The following is an 18121-nucleotide window of genomic DNA, read 5'->3' as shown; positions in this document are numbered from 1 at the left end:
GGGATCACGGCATGCACAAGCTCAGACGAGGTCGAGGCAAACCACACATATAGAAAACCTATTCACAAACAAAGAACAGATGGACATCTCCACACACAGGAGGATGCCACATCCACGAACCACAGCACATCACTGCGGCTACAGAAACACTGGAGATCGCCATGTACACGCACAGACAAATAAAAAGTTGCAGTGGACATACACACACACATGGAAGGAACAGGATATCGCTGTGATCCCACACATTCACATGCCCAGAATAGATCGACATATCCGCACACAAACAGTAGATCATAATCACCATACTGCGCCACGAACGCACGGGAGATCGCACTATCCGAAAGTACAGACGCACATGAAATCCTCTTATTAACAAGCACACAGGAGATCCTCCTATCGGCACGGACACAGCAAACCCCCCTATCCAGACCTACAAAGGATATCCTATCCGCACGCACATAGGAGATCCTTCTATCCTCACGCACACAAGAGATCTTCCTATCTATACTTACAAAGGATATCCTGACCACACACAGGTAGCATATCCTCCTCATGGCACGCACACAGGACATCCTCCTATCCACAAGTACACAGGGGATCCTCCTATCCTCACGTACACAGGATATCCTCCTTTCCGCATGCACACAGGAGATCCTCCAATCGGCAAGCACAAAGGGGATCCCCGTATCGGCACGCACACAGGAGATCCTCATATCGGCATGTACACAGGAGATCCTCCTATTGACATGCACGCAGAAGATGCTCCATCGGCATGCACACAGGAGATCCTCCTATAGGAATGTACAGAGGATATCACCCTATTGGTACGTACAGAGGAGATCCTCCTATAGGAACGTACAGAGGATATCACCCTATCGGTATGTACAGAGGAGATGCTCCTATAGGAACGTACAGAGGATATCACCCTATCGGTATGTACAGAGGAGATGCTCCTACTGGAACGTACACAGGAGATTCCCGGATCGGCATGGACACAGGAGATCCTCCTATCCTCACGCACACAGGAGATCCTCCTATCCTCACGCACACAGGAGATCCTCCAATTGGCACGCACACAGTATATCCTCCTATCGGCATGCACACAGGAGATCCTCCTATCCTCACGTGCACAGGATATTCTCCTATAGGAACGTACAGAGGATATCACCCTATCGGTATGTACAGAGGAGATGCTCCTATAGGAACGTACACAGGAGATTCCGGGATCGGCATGGACACAGGGGATCCTCCTATCCTCACGTACATAGGGGATCCTCCTATACGCACGCACGCAGGAGATCCTCCTATCGTCACGCACACGGGATATCCTATACGCACGCACACAGGAGATCCTCATATCGGCATGTACACAGGAGATCCTCCTATTGACATGCACACAGGATATCACCCTATCGGTATGTACAGAGGAGATGCTCCTTTCGGACCGTACACAGGAGATTCCCCGATCGGCACGCACACAGGGGATCCTCCTATCCTCACGTACACAGGATATTTTCCTATCCACACGGACACAGGATGTCCTCCTATCCTCACGCACACAGGAGATCCTCCTATTGGCATGCACACAAGATATCACCCTATCGGTATGTACAGAGGAGAAGCTCCTAACGGAACGTACACAGGAGATTCCCCGATCGGCATGGACACAGGAGATCCTCCTATCCTCACGCACACAGGATATCCTCCTATCGGCACGTACACAGGATATCCTCCTATCCACATGCACACAGGAGATCCTCCTATCCACACGCACACAGGAGATCCTCCTATCGGATCAGACACAGGAAATCCTTCTATCCAGAAGCACACAAGAGAACCTCCTTTTGGCACACACACAGGAGATCCTCCAATCGGCATGCACACAGGATATCACCCTATCGGTATGTACAGAGGAGATGCTCCTTTCGGCACGAACACAGGAGATTCCCCGATCGGCACGTACACAGGATATCCTCCTATCCTCACACACACAGGGTATCCTCCTATCCACACGCACACAGGGTATCCTCCTATCCACACGTACACAGGATATCCTCCTATCCGCACGCACACATGAGATCCTCATATCCGGACGCACACAGGAGATCCTCATATCGGCATGTACACAGGATATCCTCCTATCCTCACGCACACAGGAGATCCTCCTATCGGCATGTACACAGGATATCCTCCTATCCTCACGCACACAGGAGATCCTCCTATCGGCATGCACACAGGAGATCCTCATATCGGCATGTACACAGGATATCCTCCTATCCTCACGCACACAGGAGATCCTCCTGTCGGCATGTACACAGGATATCCTCCTATCCTCACGCACACAGGAGATCCTCCTATTGGCATGCACACAGGAGATCCTCCTATCGGAACGTACACAGGAGATTCCCGGATCGGCATGGACACAAGAGATTCCCCGATCGACACGGACACAGGAGATCCTCCTATCATCATGCACACAGGAGATCCTCATATTGGCATGGACACAGGAGATCCTCCTATCCACACGCACACAGGATATCCTCCTATCAGCACGTACACAGGAGATCCTCCTATCCACACGCACACAGGAGATCCTCATATCGGCATGCACACAGGATATCACCCTATCGGTATGTACAGAGGGGAAGCTCCTAACGGAACGTACACAGGAGATTCCCCGATCGGCACGTACACAGGGGATCCTCCTATCCTCACGTACACAGGATATCCTCCTATCGGCACGTACACAGGATATCCTCCTATCCACACGCACACAGGAGTTTCTGCTATCCACACGCACACAGGAGATCCTCCTCTCGGAGCAGACACAGGAAATCCTTCTATCCAGAAGCACACAAGAGAACCTCCTATTGGCACACACACAGGAGATCCTCCAATCGGCATGCACACAGGATATCACCCTATCGGTATGTACAGAGGGGAAGCTCCTAACGGAACGTACACAGGAGATTCCCCGATCGGCACGTACACAGGGGATCCTCCTATCCTCACGTACACAGGATATCCTCCTATCGGCACGTACACAGGATATCCTCCTATCCACACGCACACAGGAGATTCTGCTATCCACACGCACACAGGAGATCCTCCTCTCGGATCAGACACAGGAAATCCTTCTATCCAGAAGCACACAAGAGAACCTCCTATTGGCACACACACAGGAGATCCTCCAATCGGCATGCACACAGGATAACACCCTATCGGTATGTACAGAGGAGATGCTCCTTTCGGCACGAACACAGGAGATTCCCCGATCAGCACGGAAACAGAATATCCTCCTATCCTCACACACACACAGGAGATCCTCCTGTCGGCACGCAAACAGGAGAACATCCTATCCGCACGGACACAGGAGATCCTCCTATAGGAACGTACAGTGGATATCACCCTATCGGTACGTACAGAGGAGATGCTCCTATAGGAACGTACACAGGAGATTCCCCGATCGGCATGGACACAGGGGATCCTCCTATTGGCATGCACACAGTATATCCTCCTATCGGAATGCACACAGGAGATCCGCCTACCCTCACGCGCACAGGATATCCTCCTATCGGCACACACAGGATATCCTCCTATCCACACACACACAGAATATCCTCCTATCAACACGCACACAGGAGATCCTCCTATCGGCACGCAAACAGGAGAACATCCTATCCGCACGGACACAGGAGATCCTCCTATAGGAACGTACAGAGGATATCACCCTATCGGTACGTACAGAGGAGATGCTCCTATAGGAACGAACAGAGGATATCACCCTATCCGTATGTACAGAGGAGATGCTCCTATAGGAACGTACAGAGGATATCACCCTATCCGTATGTACAGAGGAGATGCTCCTATAGGAACGTACAGAGGATATCACCCTATTGGTATGTACAGAGAAGATGCTCCTATTGGAACGTACACAGGAGATTCCCCGATCGGCATGGACACAGGGGATCCTCCTATAGGAACGTACACAGAATATCATACTATAAGTATGTACAGAGGAGATCCTCCTTTGGGAACGTACACAGGATATCCTCCTATCCGCATGCACACAGGAGAACCTCATATCGGCATGTACACAGGATATCCTCCTATTGGCATGTACACAGGATATCCTCCTATCCGCATGCACACAGGAGATCCTCATATCGGCATGTACTCAGGATATCCTCGTATCGGCATGTACACAGGATATCCTCCTATCCTCACGCACACAGGAGATCCTCCTATTGGCATGCACACAGGAGATCCTCCTATCGGAACGTACACAGGATATCACCCTATCGGTATGTACAGAGGAGATGCTCCTATTGGAACATACACAGGAGATTCCCGGATCGGCATGGACACAAGAGATTCCCCGATCGGCACGGACACAGGAGATCCTCCTATCATCATGCACACAGGAGATCCTCATATTGGCATGGACACAGGAGATCCTCCTATCCACACGCACACAGGATATCCTCCTATCAGCACGTACACAGGAGATCCTCGTATCCACACGCACACAGGAGATCCTCATATCGGCATGTACACAGGAGATCCTCCTATTGACATTCACACAGAAGATGCTCCATCGGCATGCACACAGGAGATCCTCCTATAGGAATGTACAGAGGATATCACCCTATTGGTACGTACAGAGGAGATCCTCCTATTGGAACATACACAGGAGATTCCCCGATCGGCACGACACAGAATATCCTCCTATCCTCACGCACGCAGGAGATCCTCCTATTGGCATGCACACAGTATATCCTCCTATCGGAATGCACACAGGAGATCCGCCTACCCTCACGCGCACAGGATATCCTCCTATCGGCACACACAGGATATCCTCCTATCGGCACACACACAGGATATCCTCCTATCCACACACACACAGGAGATTCTCCTATCAACACGCACACAGGAGATCCGCCTACCCTCACGCGCACAGGATATCCTCCTATCGGCACACACACAGGATATCCTCCTATCCAGACACACACAGGAGATTCTCCTATCAACACGCACACAGGAGATCCTCCTATCGGATAAGACACAGGAAATCCTTCTATCCAGAAGTACACATGAGAGCCACATATCGGCACACACACAGGATATCCTCCTATCCACACGCACACAGGAGATCCTCCTATCCGCACATGAACAAGAGAACCTCCTATCGGCATGCACACAGGATATCACCCTATCGGAATGTACAGAGAAGATGCTCCTATTGGAACGTACACAGGAGATTCCCGATCGGCATGGACACAGGAGATCCTCCTATTGGCATGCACACAGGATATCACCCTATCCGTATGTACAGAGAAGATGCTCCTATTGGACCGTACACAGGAGATTCCCCGATCGGCATGGACACAGGAGATCCTCCTATCCTCACGCACACAGGATATTTTCCTATCCACACGGACACAGGATGTCCTCCTATCCGCATGGACACAGGAGATCCTCCTATTGGCATGCACACAGGATATCACCCTATCCGTATGTACAGAGGAGATGCTCCTATAGGAACATACACAGGAGATTCCCGGATCGGCATGGACACAAGAGATTCCCCGATCGGCATGGACACAAGAGATTCCCCGATCGGCACGGACACAGGAGATCCTCCTATCATCATGCACACAGGAGATCCTCCTATAGGAACGTACAGAGGATATCACCCTATCCGTATGTACAGAGGAGATCCTCCTATAGGAACGTACAGAGGATATCACCCTATCGGTATGGACAGAGGAGATGCTCCTTTCGGAACGTACACAGGAGATTCCCGGATCGGAACGGACACAGGATATCCTCCTATCCACACACACACAGGAGATTCTCCTATCAACACGCACACATGAGAGCCTCATATCGGCACATACACAGGATATCCTCCTATCCACACGTACACAATAGAACCTCCTATCAGCATGCACACAGGAGATCCTCCTATCGGAACGTACACAGGATATCACCCTATCGGAATGTACAGAGAAGATGCTCCTATTGGAAAGTACACAGGAGATTCCCCGATCGGCTCGGACACAGATTATCCTCCTATCCACACGCACACAGGAGATCCTCCTATACGCACGTACACGGGAGATCCTCCTATCTGCACGTACACAATAGAACCTCCTATCGGCACACACACAGGAGATCCTCCAATCGGCATGCACACAGGAGATCCTCCTATTGGCATGCACACAGTATATCCTCCTATCGGAATGCACACAGGAGATCCGCCTACCCTCACGCGCACAGGATATCCTCCTATCCACACACACACAGGATATCCTCCTATCGGCACACACATAGGATATCCTCCTATCCACACACACACAGGAGATTCTCCTATCAACACGCACACAGGAGATCCTCCTATCGGATCAGACACAGGAAATCCTTCTATACAGAAGTACACATGAGAGCCACATATCGGCACACACACAGGAAATCCTCCTATCCACACGCACACAGGAGATCCTCCTATCCGCACATGAACAAGAGAACCTCCTATCGGCATGCACACAGGATATCACCCTATCGGAATGTACAGAGAAGATGCTCCTATTGGAACGTACACAGGAGATTCCCGATCGGCATGGACACAGGAGATCCTCCTATTGGCATGCACACAGGATATCACCCTATCCGTATGTACAGAGAAGATGCTCCTATTGGAACGTACACAGGAGATTCCCGATCGGCATGGACACAGGAGATCCTCCTATTGGCATGCACACAGGATATCACCCTATCCGTATGTACAGAGAAGATGCTCCTATTGGAACGTACACAGGATATCACCCTATCCGTACGTACAGAGAAGATGCTCCTATTGGAACGTACACAGGAGATTCCCGATCGGCATGGACACAGGAGATCCTCCTATTGGCATGCACACAGGATATCACCCTATCCGTATGTACAGAGAAGATGCTCCTATTGGAACGTACACAGGATATCACCCTATCCGTATGTACAGAGAAGATGCTCCTATTGGACCGTACACAGGAGATTCCCCGATCGGCATGGACACAGGAGATCCTCCTATCCTCACGCACACAGGATATTTTCCTATCCACACGGACACAGGATGTCCTCCTATCCTCACGCACACAGGAGATCCTCCTATTGGCATGCACACAGGATATCACCCTATCGGTATGTACAGAGGGGAAGCTCCTAACGGAACGTACACAGGAGATTCCCCGATCGGCACGTACACAGGGGATCCTCCTATCCTCACGTACACAGGATATCCTCCTATCGGCACGTACACAGGATATCCTCCTATCCACACGCACACAGGAGATTCTGCTATCCACACGCACACAGGAGATCCTCCTATCGGATCAGACACAGGAAATCCTTCTATCCAGAAGCACACAAGAGAACCTCCTATTGGCACACACACAGGAGATCCTCCAATCGGCATGCACACAGGATATCACCCTATCGGTATGTACAGAGGGGAAGCTCCTAACGGAACGTACACAGGAGATTCCCCGATCGGCACGTACACAGGGGATCCTCCTATCCTCACGTACACAGGATATCCTCCTATCGGCACGTACACAGGATATCCTCCTATCCACACGCACACAGGAGATTCTGCTATCCACACGCACACAGGAGATCCTCCTCTCGGATCAGACACAGGAAATCCTTCTATCCAGAAGCACACAAGAGAACCTCCTATTGGCACACACACAGGAGATCCTCCAATCGGCATGCACACAGGATAACACCCTATCGGTATGTACAGAGGAGATGCTCCTTTCGGCACGAACACAGGAGATTCCCCGATCAGCACGGAAACAGAATATCCTCCTATCCTCACACACACACAGGAGATCCTCCTATCCACACGCACACAGGATATCCTCCTATCCACACGCACACAGGATATCCTCCTATCCAGACACACACAGGAGATTCTCCTATCAACACGCACACAGGAGATCCTCCTATTGGATCAGACACAGGAAATCCTTCTATCCAGAAGCACACATGAGAGCCTCATATCGGCACATACACAGGATATCCTCCTATCCACACGTACACAATAGAACCTCCTATCGGCACACACACAGGAGATCCTCCTATCGGAACGTACACAGGATATCACCATATCGGAATGTACAGAGGAGATGCTCCTATTGGAAAGTACACAGGAGATTCCCCGATCGACACGACACAGAATATCCTCCTATCCTCACGGACACAGGAGATCCTCCTATCATCATGCACGCAGGAGATCCTCATATTGGCATGGACAGAGGAGATCCTCCTATCCACACGCACACAGGATATTTTCCTATCCACACGCACACAGGAGATCCCGCTATCCTCATGTACAAAGGATATCCTCCTATTGCCACACACACAGGAGATCATCTCATCGGCAGGTATACAGGAGATCCTCCTATCGGAACACAAATAGGAGATCCTCCTATCGGAACACACACAGGAGATCCTCCTATCAGCACGTACACAGGAGATCCTCCTATCCACACGCACACAGGAAATCCTCATATCGGCATGTGCACAGGAGATCCTCCTATAGGAATGTACAGAGGATATCACCCTATTGGTACGTACATAGGAGATGCTCCTATTGGAACATACACAGCAGATTCCCCGATCGGCACGACACAGAATATCCTCCTATCCTCACGCACACAGGAGATCCTCCTATTGGCATGCACACAGTATATCCTCCTATCGGAATGCACACAGGAGATCCGCCTACCCTCACGCGCACAGGATATCCTCCTATCGGCACACACACAGGATATCCTCCTATCCACACACACACAGGAGATTCTCCTATCCTCACGCACACAGGAGATCCTCCTATCCTCACGTGCACAGGATATCCTCCTATCCGCACACACACAGGAGATCCTCCTATTGCCACACACACAGGAGATCCTCCTATCCTCATGCATACAGGATATCCTCCTACCCTCACGTAAACAGGATATTTTCCTATCCACATGCACACATGATATCCTCCTATCCGCAAACACACAGGAGATCCACCTATCGGCACACACTCAGGAGATCCTCCTATCGGCACGCACACAAGATATCCCCCTATCCTCACAGACACAGGAGATCCTGACCACACACACACAGGAGATCCTCCTATCCTCACGCACACAGGAGATCCTCCTATCCACACGCACACAGGAGATCCTCCTATCCACACGCACACAGGAGATCCTCCTATCCACACGCACACAGGATATCCTCCGATTGGCACACACACAGGATATTTTCCTATCCACACGCACACAGGAGATCCGGCTATCCTCACGTACAAAGGATATCCTCCTATTGCCACACACACAGGAGATCATCTCATCGGCAGGTATACAGGAGATCCTCCTATCAGAACACACATAGGAGATCCTCCTATCGGAACACACACAGGAGATTCTCCTATCAGCACGTACACAGGATATCCTCCAATCCACACGCACACAGGAGATCCTCATATCAGCATGTACACAGGAGATCCTCCTATTGGCATGCACACAGTATATCCTCCTATCGGAATGCACACAGTAGATCCGCCTACCCTCACGCGCACAGGATATCCTCCTATCGGCACACACATAGGATATCCTCCTATCCACACACACACAGGAGATTCTCCTATCAACACGCACACAGGAGATCCTCCTATCGGATCAGACACAGGAAATCCTTCTATACAGAAGTACACATGAGAGCCACATATCGGCACACACACAGGAAATCCTCCTATCCACACGCACACAGGAGATCCTCCTATCCGCACATGAACAAGAGAACCTCCTATCGGCATGCACACAGGATATCACCCTATCGGAATGTACAGAGAAGATGCTCCTATTGGCACGTACACAGGAGATTCCCGATCGGCATGGACACAGGAGATCCTCCTATTGGCATGCACACAGGATATCACCCTATCCGTATGTACAGAGAAGATGCTCCTATTGGAACGTACACAGGATATCACCCTATCCGTACGTACAGAGAAGATGCTCCTATTGGAACGTACACAGGAGATTCCCCGATCGGCATGGACACAGGAGATCCTCCTATCCTCAAGCACACAGGATATTTTCCTATCCACACGGACACAGGATGTCCTCCTATCCTCACGCACACAGGAGATCCTCCTATTGGCATGCACACAGGATATCACCCTATCGGTATGTACAGAGGGGAAGCTCCTAACGGAACGTACACAGGAGATTCCCCGATCGGCACGTACACAGGGGATCCTCCTATCCTCACGTACACAGGATATCCTCCTATCGGCACGTACACAGGATATCCTCCTATCCACACGCACACAGGAGATTCTGCTATCCACACGCACACAGGAGATCCTCCTATCGGATCAGACACAGGAAATCCTTCTATCCAGAAGCACACAAGAGAACCTCCTATTGGCACACACACAGGAGATCCTCCAATCGGCATGCACACAGGATATCACCCTATCGGTATGTACAGAGGGGAAGCTCCTAACGGAACGTACACAGGAGATTCCCCGATCGGCACGTACACAGGGGATCCTCCTATCCTCACGTACACAGGATATCCTCCTATCGGCACGTACACAGGATATCCTCCTATCCACACGCACACAGGAGATTCTGCTATCCACACGCACACAGGAGATCCTCCTCTCGGATCAGACACAGGAAATCCTTCTATCCAGAAGCACACAAGAGAACCTCCTATTGGCACACACACAGGAGATCCTCCAATCGGCATGCACACAGGATAACACCCTATCGGTATGTACAGAGGAGATGCTCCTTTCGGCACGAACACAGGAGATTCCCCGATCAGCACGGAAACAGAATATCCTCCTATCCTCACACACACACAGCAGATCCTCCTGTCGGCACGCAAACAGGAGAACATCCTATCCGCACGGACACAGGAGATCCTCCTATAGGAACGTACAGTGGATATCACCCTATCGGTACGTACAGAGGAGATGCTCCTATAGGAACGTACACAGGAGATTCCCCGATCGGCATGGACACAGGGGATCCTCCTATTGGCATGCACACAGTATATCCTCCTATCGGAATGCACACAGGAGATCCGCCTACCATCACGCGCACAGGATATCCTCCTATCGGCACACACAGGATATCCTCCTATCCACACACACACAGAATATCCTCCTATCAACACGCACACAGGAGATCCTCCTATCGGCACGCAAACAGGAGAACATCCTATCCGCACGGACACAGGAGATCCTCCTATAGGAACGTACAGAGGATATCACCCTATCGGTACGTACAGAGGAGATGCTCCTATAGGAACGTACAGAGGATATCACCCTATCCGTATGTACAGAGGAGATGCTCCTATAGGAACGTACAGAGGATATCACCCTATCCGTATGTACAGAGGAGATGCTCCTATAGGAACGTACAGAGGATATCACCCTATTGGTATGTACAGAGGAGATGCTCCTATTGTAACGTACACAGGAGATTCCCCGATCGGCATGGACACAGGGGATCCTCCTATAGGAACGTACACAGAATATCATACTATAAGTATGTACAGAGGAGATCCTCCTTTGGGAACGTACACAGGATATCCTCCTATCCGCATGCACACAGGAGAACCTCATATCGGCATGTACACAGGATATCCTCCTATTGGCATGTACACAGGATATCCTCCTATCGGAACGCACACAGGAGATCCTCCTATTGGCATGTACAGAGGAGATGCTCCTATTGGAACATACACAGGAGATTCCCGGATCGGCATGGACACAAGAGATTCCCCGATCGGCACGGACACAGGAGATCCTCCTATCATCATGCACACAGGAGATCCTCATATTGGCATGGACACAGGAGATCCTCCTATCCACACGCACACAGGATATCCTCCTATCAGCACGTACACAGGAGATCCTCGTATCCACACGCACACAGGAGATCCTCATATCGGCATGTACACAGGAGATCCTCCTATTGACATTCACACAGAAGATGCTCCATCGGCATGCACACAGGAGATCCTCCTATAGGAATGTACAGAGGATATCACCCTATTGGTACGTACAGAGGAGATCCTCCTATTGGAACATACACAGGAGATTCCCCGATCGGCACGACACAGAATATCCTCCTATCCTCACGCACGCAGGAGATCCTCCTATTGGCATGCACACAGTATATCCTCCTATCGGAATGCACACAGGAGATCCGCCTACCCTCACGCGCACAGGATATCCTCCTATCGGCACACACAGGATATCCTCCTATCGGCACACACACAGGATATCCTCCTATCCACACACACACAGGAGATTCTCCTATCAACACGCACACAGGAGATCCGCCTACCCTCACGCGCACAGGATATCCTCCTATCGGCACACACACAGGATATCCTCCTATCGGCACACACACAGGATATCCTCCTATCCAGACACACACAGGAGATTCTCCTATCAACACGCACACAGGAGATCCTCCTATCGGATCAGACACAGGAAATCCTTCTATCCAGAAGTACACATGAGAGCCACATATCGGCACACACACAGGATATCCTCCTATCCACACGCACACAGGAGATCCTCCTATCCGCACATGAACAAGAGAACCTCCTATCGGCATGCACACAGGATATCACCCTATCGGAATGTACAGAGAAGATGCTCCTATTGGAACGTACACAGGAGATTCCCGATCGGCATGGACACAGGAGATCCTCCTATTGGCATGCACACAGGATATCACCCTATCCGTATGTACAGAGAAGATGCTCCTATTGGACCGTACACAGGAGATTCCCCGATCGGCATGGACACAGGAGATCCTCATATTGGCATGGACACAGGAGATCCTCCTATCCACACGCACACAGGAGATCCGCCTACCCTCACGCGCACAGGATATCCTCCTATCCACACACACACAGGAGATTCTCCTATCAACACGCACACAGGAGATCCTCCTATCGGATCAGACACAGGAAATCCTTCTATCCAGAAGCACACATGAGAGCCTCATATCGGCACATACACAGGATATCCTCCTATCCACACGTACACAATAGAACCTCCTATCGGCACACACACAGGAGATCCTCCTATCGGAACGTACACAGGATATCACCATATCGGAATGTACAGAGGAGATGCTCCTATTGGAAAGTACACAGGAGATTCCCCGATCGACACGACACAGAATATCCTCCTATCCTCACGGACACAGGAGATCCTCCTATCATCATGCACGCAGGAGATCCTCATATTGGCATGGACACAGGAGATCCTCCTATCTACACGCACACAGGATATTTTCCTATCCACACGCACACAGGAGATCCCGCTATCCTCATGTACAAAGGATATCCTCCTATTGCCACACACACAGGAGATCATCTCATCGGCAGGTATACAGGAGATCCTCCTATCGGAACACAAATAGGAGATCCTCCTATCGGAACACACACAGGAGATCCTCCTATCAGCACGTACACAGGAGATCCTCCTATCCACACGCACACAGGAGATCCTCATATCGGCATGTGCACAGGAGATCCTCCAATCGGCATGCACACAGGATATCACCCTATTGGTATGTACAGAGGAGATGCTCCTTTCGGCACGAACACAGGAGATTCCCCGATCAGCACGGAAACAGAATATCCTCCTATCCTCACACACACACAGGAGATCCTCCTGTCGGCACGCAAACAGGAGAACATCCTATCCGCACGGACACAGGAGATCCTCCTATAGGAACGTACAGAGGATATCACCCTATCGGTACGTACAGAGGAGATGCTCCTATAGGAACGTACACAGGAGATTCCCCGATCGGCACGACACAGAATATCCTCCTATCCTCACGCACGCAGGAGATCCTCCTATTGGTATGCACACAGTATATCCTCCTATCGGAATGCACACAGGAGATCCGCCTACCCTCACGCGCACAGGATATCCTCCTATCGGCACACACAGGATATCCTCCTATCCACACACACACAGAATATCCTCCTATCAACACGCACACAGGAGATCCTCCTATCGGCACGCAAACAGGAGAACATCCTATCCGCACGGACACAGGAGATCCTCCTATAGGAACGTACAGAGGATATCACCCTATCGGTACGTACAGAGGAGATGCTCCTATAGGAACGTACAGAAGATATCACCCTATTGGTATGTACAGAGGAGATGCTCCTATAGGAACGTACAGAGGATATCACCCTATCCGTATGTACAGAGGAGATGCTCCTATAGAAACGTACAGAGGATATCACCCTATCCGTATGTACAGAGGAGATGCTCCTATTGGAACGTACACAGGAGATTCCCCGATCGGCATGGACACAGGGGATCCTCCTATAGGAACGTACACAGAATATCCTACTATAAGTATGTACAGAGGAGATCCTCCTATCGGCACGCACACAGGATATCCTCCTATCTGCACGTACACAGGAGATCCTCCTATCCTCACGCACACAGGAGATCCTCCTATCGGCATGCACACAGGATATCACCCTATCGGAATGTACAGAGAAGATGCTCCTATTGGAACGTACACAGGAGATTCCCCGATCGGCACGGACACAGAATATCCTCCTATCCTAACGCACACAGGAGATCCTCCTATTGGCATGCACACAGTATATCCTCCTATCGGAATGCACACAGGAGATCCGCCTACCCTCACGCGCACAGGATATCCTCCTATCCACACACACACAGGAGATTCTCCTATCCACACGCACACAGGAGATCCTCCAATCGGCATGCACACAGGAGATCCTCCTATCGGAACGTACACAGGATATCACCATAACGGAATGTACAGAGGAGATGCTCCTATTGGAACGTACACAGGAGATTCCCCGATCGGCTCGGACACAGATTATCCTCCTATCCACACGCACACAGGAGATCCTCCTATCCACACGCACACAGGATATCCTCCTATCCACACGCACACAGGAGATCCTCCTATCGGCACACACACAGGATATCACCCTATCGGTATGTACAAAGGAGATGCTCCTATTGGAAAGTACACAGGAGATTCCCAGATCGGCTCGGACACAGATTATCCTCCTATCCTCACGCACACAGGAGATCCTCCTATAGGAACGTACACGGGAGATCCTCCTATCTGCACGCACACATGAGTTCCTCCTACCCTCACGCGCACAGGATATCCTCCTATCCACACACACACAGGAGATTCTCCTATCCACACGCACACAGGAGATCCTCCAATCGGCATGCACACAGGAGATCCTCCTATCGGCATGCACACAGGATATCACCCTATCGGAATGTACAGAGGAGATGCTCCTATTGGAACGTACACAGGAGATTCCCCGATCGGCTCGGACACAGATTATCCTCCTATCCACACGCACACAGGAGATCCTTCTATCCACACGCACACAGGATATCCTCCTATCCACACGCACACAGGAGATCCTCCTATCGGCACACACACAGGATATCACCCTATCGGTATGTACAAAGGAGATGCTCCTATTGGAAAGTACACAGGAGATTCCCAGATCGGCTCGGACACAGATTATCCTCCTATCCTCACGCACACAGGAGATCCTCCTATAGGAACGTACACGGGAGATCCTCCTATCTGCACGCACACATGAGTTCCTCCTATCCTCACGCACACAGGAGATCCTCCTATCGGCATGCACACAGGAGATCCTCCTATTGGCATGCACACAGGATATCACCCTATCCGTATGTACAGAGGAGATCCTCCTATAGGAACGTACAGAGGATATCACCCTATCGGTATGGACAGAGGAGATGCTCCTGTAGGAACGTACACAGGAGATTCCCGGATCGGAACGGACACAGAATATCCTCCTATCCACACGCACACAGGAGATCCTCCTATCCACACGCACACAGGAGATCCTCCTATCCACACGGACACAGGAGATCCTCCAATCGGAACACACACAGGAGATCCTCCTATCCTCACGCACACAGGAGATCCTCCTATCCACACGCACACAGGAGATCCTCATATCGGCATGTACACAGGAGATCCTCCTATTGACATGCACGCAGAAGATGCTCCATCGGCATGCACACAGGAGATCCTCCTATAGGAATGTACAGAGGATATCACCCTATTGGTACGTACAGAGGAGATGCTCCTATTGGAATATACACAGGAGATTCCCCGATCGGCACGACACCGAATATCCTCCTATCCTCACGCACACAGGAGATCCTCCTATTGGCATGCACACAGTATATCCTCCTATCGGAATGCACACAGGAGATCCGCCTACCCTCACGCGCACAGGATATCCTCCTATCGGCACACACACAGGATATCCTCCTATCCACACACACACAGGAGATTCTCCTATCCTCACGCACACAGGAGATCCTCCTATCCTCACGTGCACAGGATATCCTCCTATCCGCACACACACAGGAGATCCTCCTATTGCCACACACACAGGAGATCCTCCTATCCTCATGCATACAGGATATCCTCCTACCCTCACGTAAACAGGATATTTTCCTATCCACATGCACACAGGAGATCCTCCTATTCACACGCACACATGATATCCTCCTATCCGTACACACACAGGAGATCCTCCTATCCACACGCACACAGGAGATCCTCCTATACACACGCACACAGGAGATCCTCCTATCCACACGCACACAGGATATTTTCCTATCCACACGCACACAGGAGATCCCGCTATCCTCACGTTCAAAGGATATCCTCCTATTGCCGCTCACACAGGAGATCATCTCATCGGCAGGTATACAGGAGATCCTCCTATCGGAACACACATAGGAGATCCTCCTATCGGAACACACACAGGAGATCCTCCTATCAGCACGTACACAGGAGATCCTCCTATCCACACACACACAGGATACCCTCCTATCCACACACACACAGGAGATTCTCCTATCAACACGCACACAGGATATCCTCCTATCCACACACACACAGGATACCCTCCTATCCACACACACACAGGAGATTCTCCTATCAACACGCACACAGGATATCCTCCTATCCACACACACACAGGATACCCTCCTATCCACACACACAGAGGAGATTCTCCTATCAACACGCACACAGGAGATCCTCATATCGGTACACACACAGGAGATCCTCCAATCGGCATGCACACAGGATATCACCCTATCGGTATGTACAGAGGAGATGCTCCTTTCGGCACGAACACAGGAGATTCCCCGATCGGCACGTACACAGGATATCCTCCTATCCACACGCACACAGGAGATCCTCCTATCCGCACATACACAAGAGAACCTCCTATCGGCACACACACAGGATATTACCCTATCGGTATGTACAAAGGAGATGCTCCCATTGGAAAGTACACAGGAGATTCCCAGATCGGCTCGGACACAGATTATCCTCCTATCCTCACGCACACAGGAGATCCTCCTATAGGAACGTACACATGAGATCCTCCTATCCTCAAGCACACAGGAGATCCTCCTATTGGCATGCACACAGGATATCACCCTATCCGTATGTACAGAGGAGATGCTCCTATTGGAACGTACACAGGAGATTCCCCGATCGGCATGGACACAGGAGATCCTCCTATCCTCACGCACACAGGATATCTCCCTATCCGTATGTAAGGAGGAAATGCTCCTTTCGGAACGTACACAGGAGATTCCCGGTTCGGAACGGACACAGAATATCCTCCTATCCACACGCACACAGGAGATCCTCCTATCCACACGCACACAGGAGATCCTCCAATCGGCATGCACACAGGAGATCCTCCTATCGGCATGCACACAGGAGATCCTCCTATCCTCACGTGCACAGGATATCCTATCCGCACACACACAGTGTATCCTCATATTGGCAGGTACACAGGATATCCTCCTATCCACACGCACACAGGAGATCCTCCTATTGCCACACACACAGGAGATCCTCCTATCCTCATGCATACAGGATATTTTCCTATCCTCACGTACAAAGGATATCCTCCTATCCACACGCACACAAGATAT

This window comes from Hypanus sabinus, chromosome X1 (genome assembly GCF_030144855.1).
Source record: "Hypanus sabinus isolate sHypSab1 chromosome X1, sHypSab1.hap1, whole genome shotgun sequence".
Taxonomy (NCBI): Eukaryota; Metazoa; Chordata; class Chondrichthyes; order Myliobatiformes; family Dasyatidae; genus Hypanus; species Hypanus sabinus.
The sequence above is the reverse complement of the archived record's forward strand: the minus strand, read 5'-3'. Positions refer to the sequence as shown.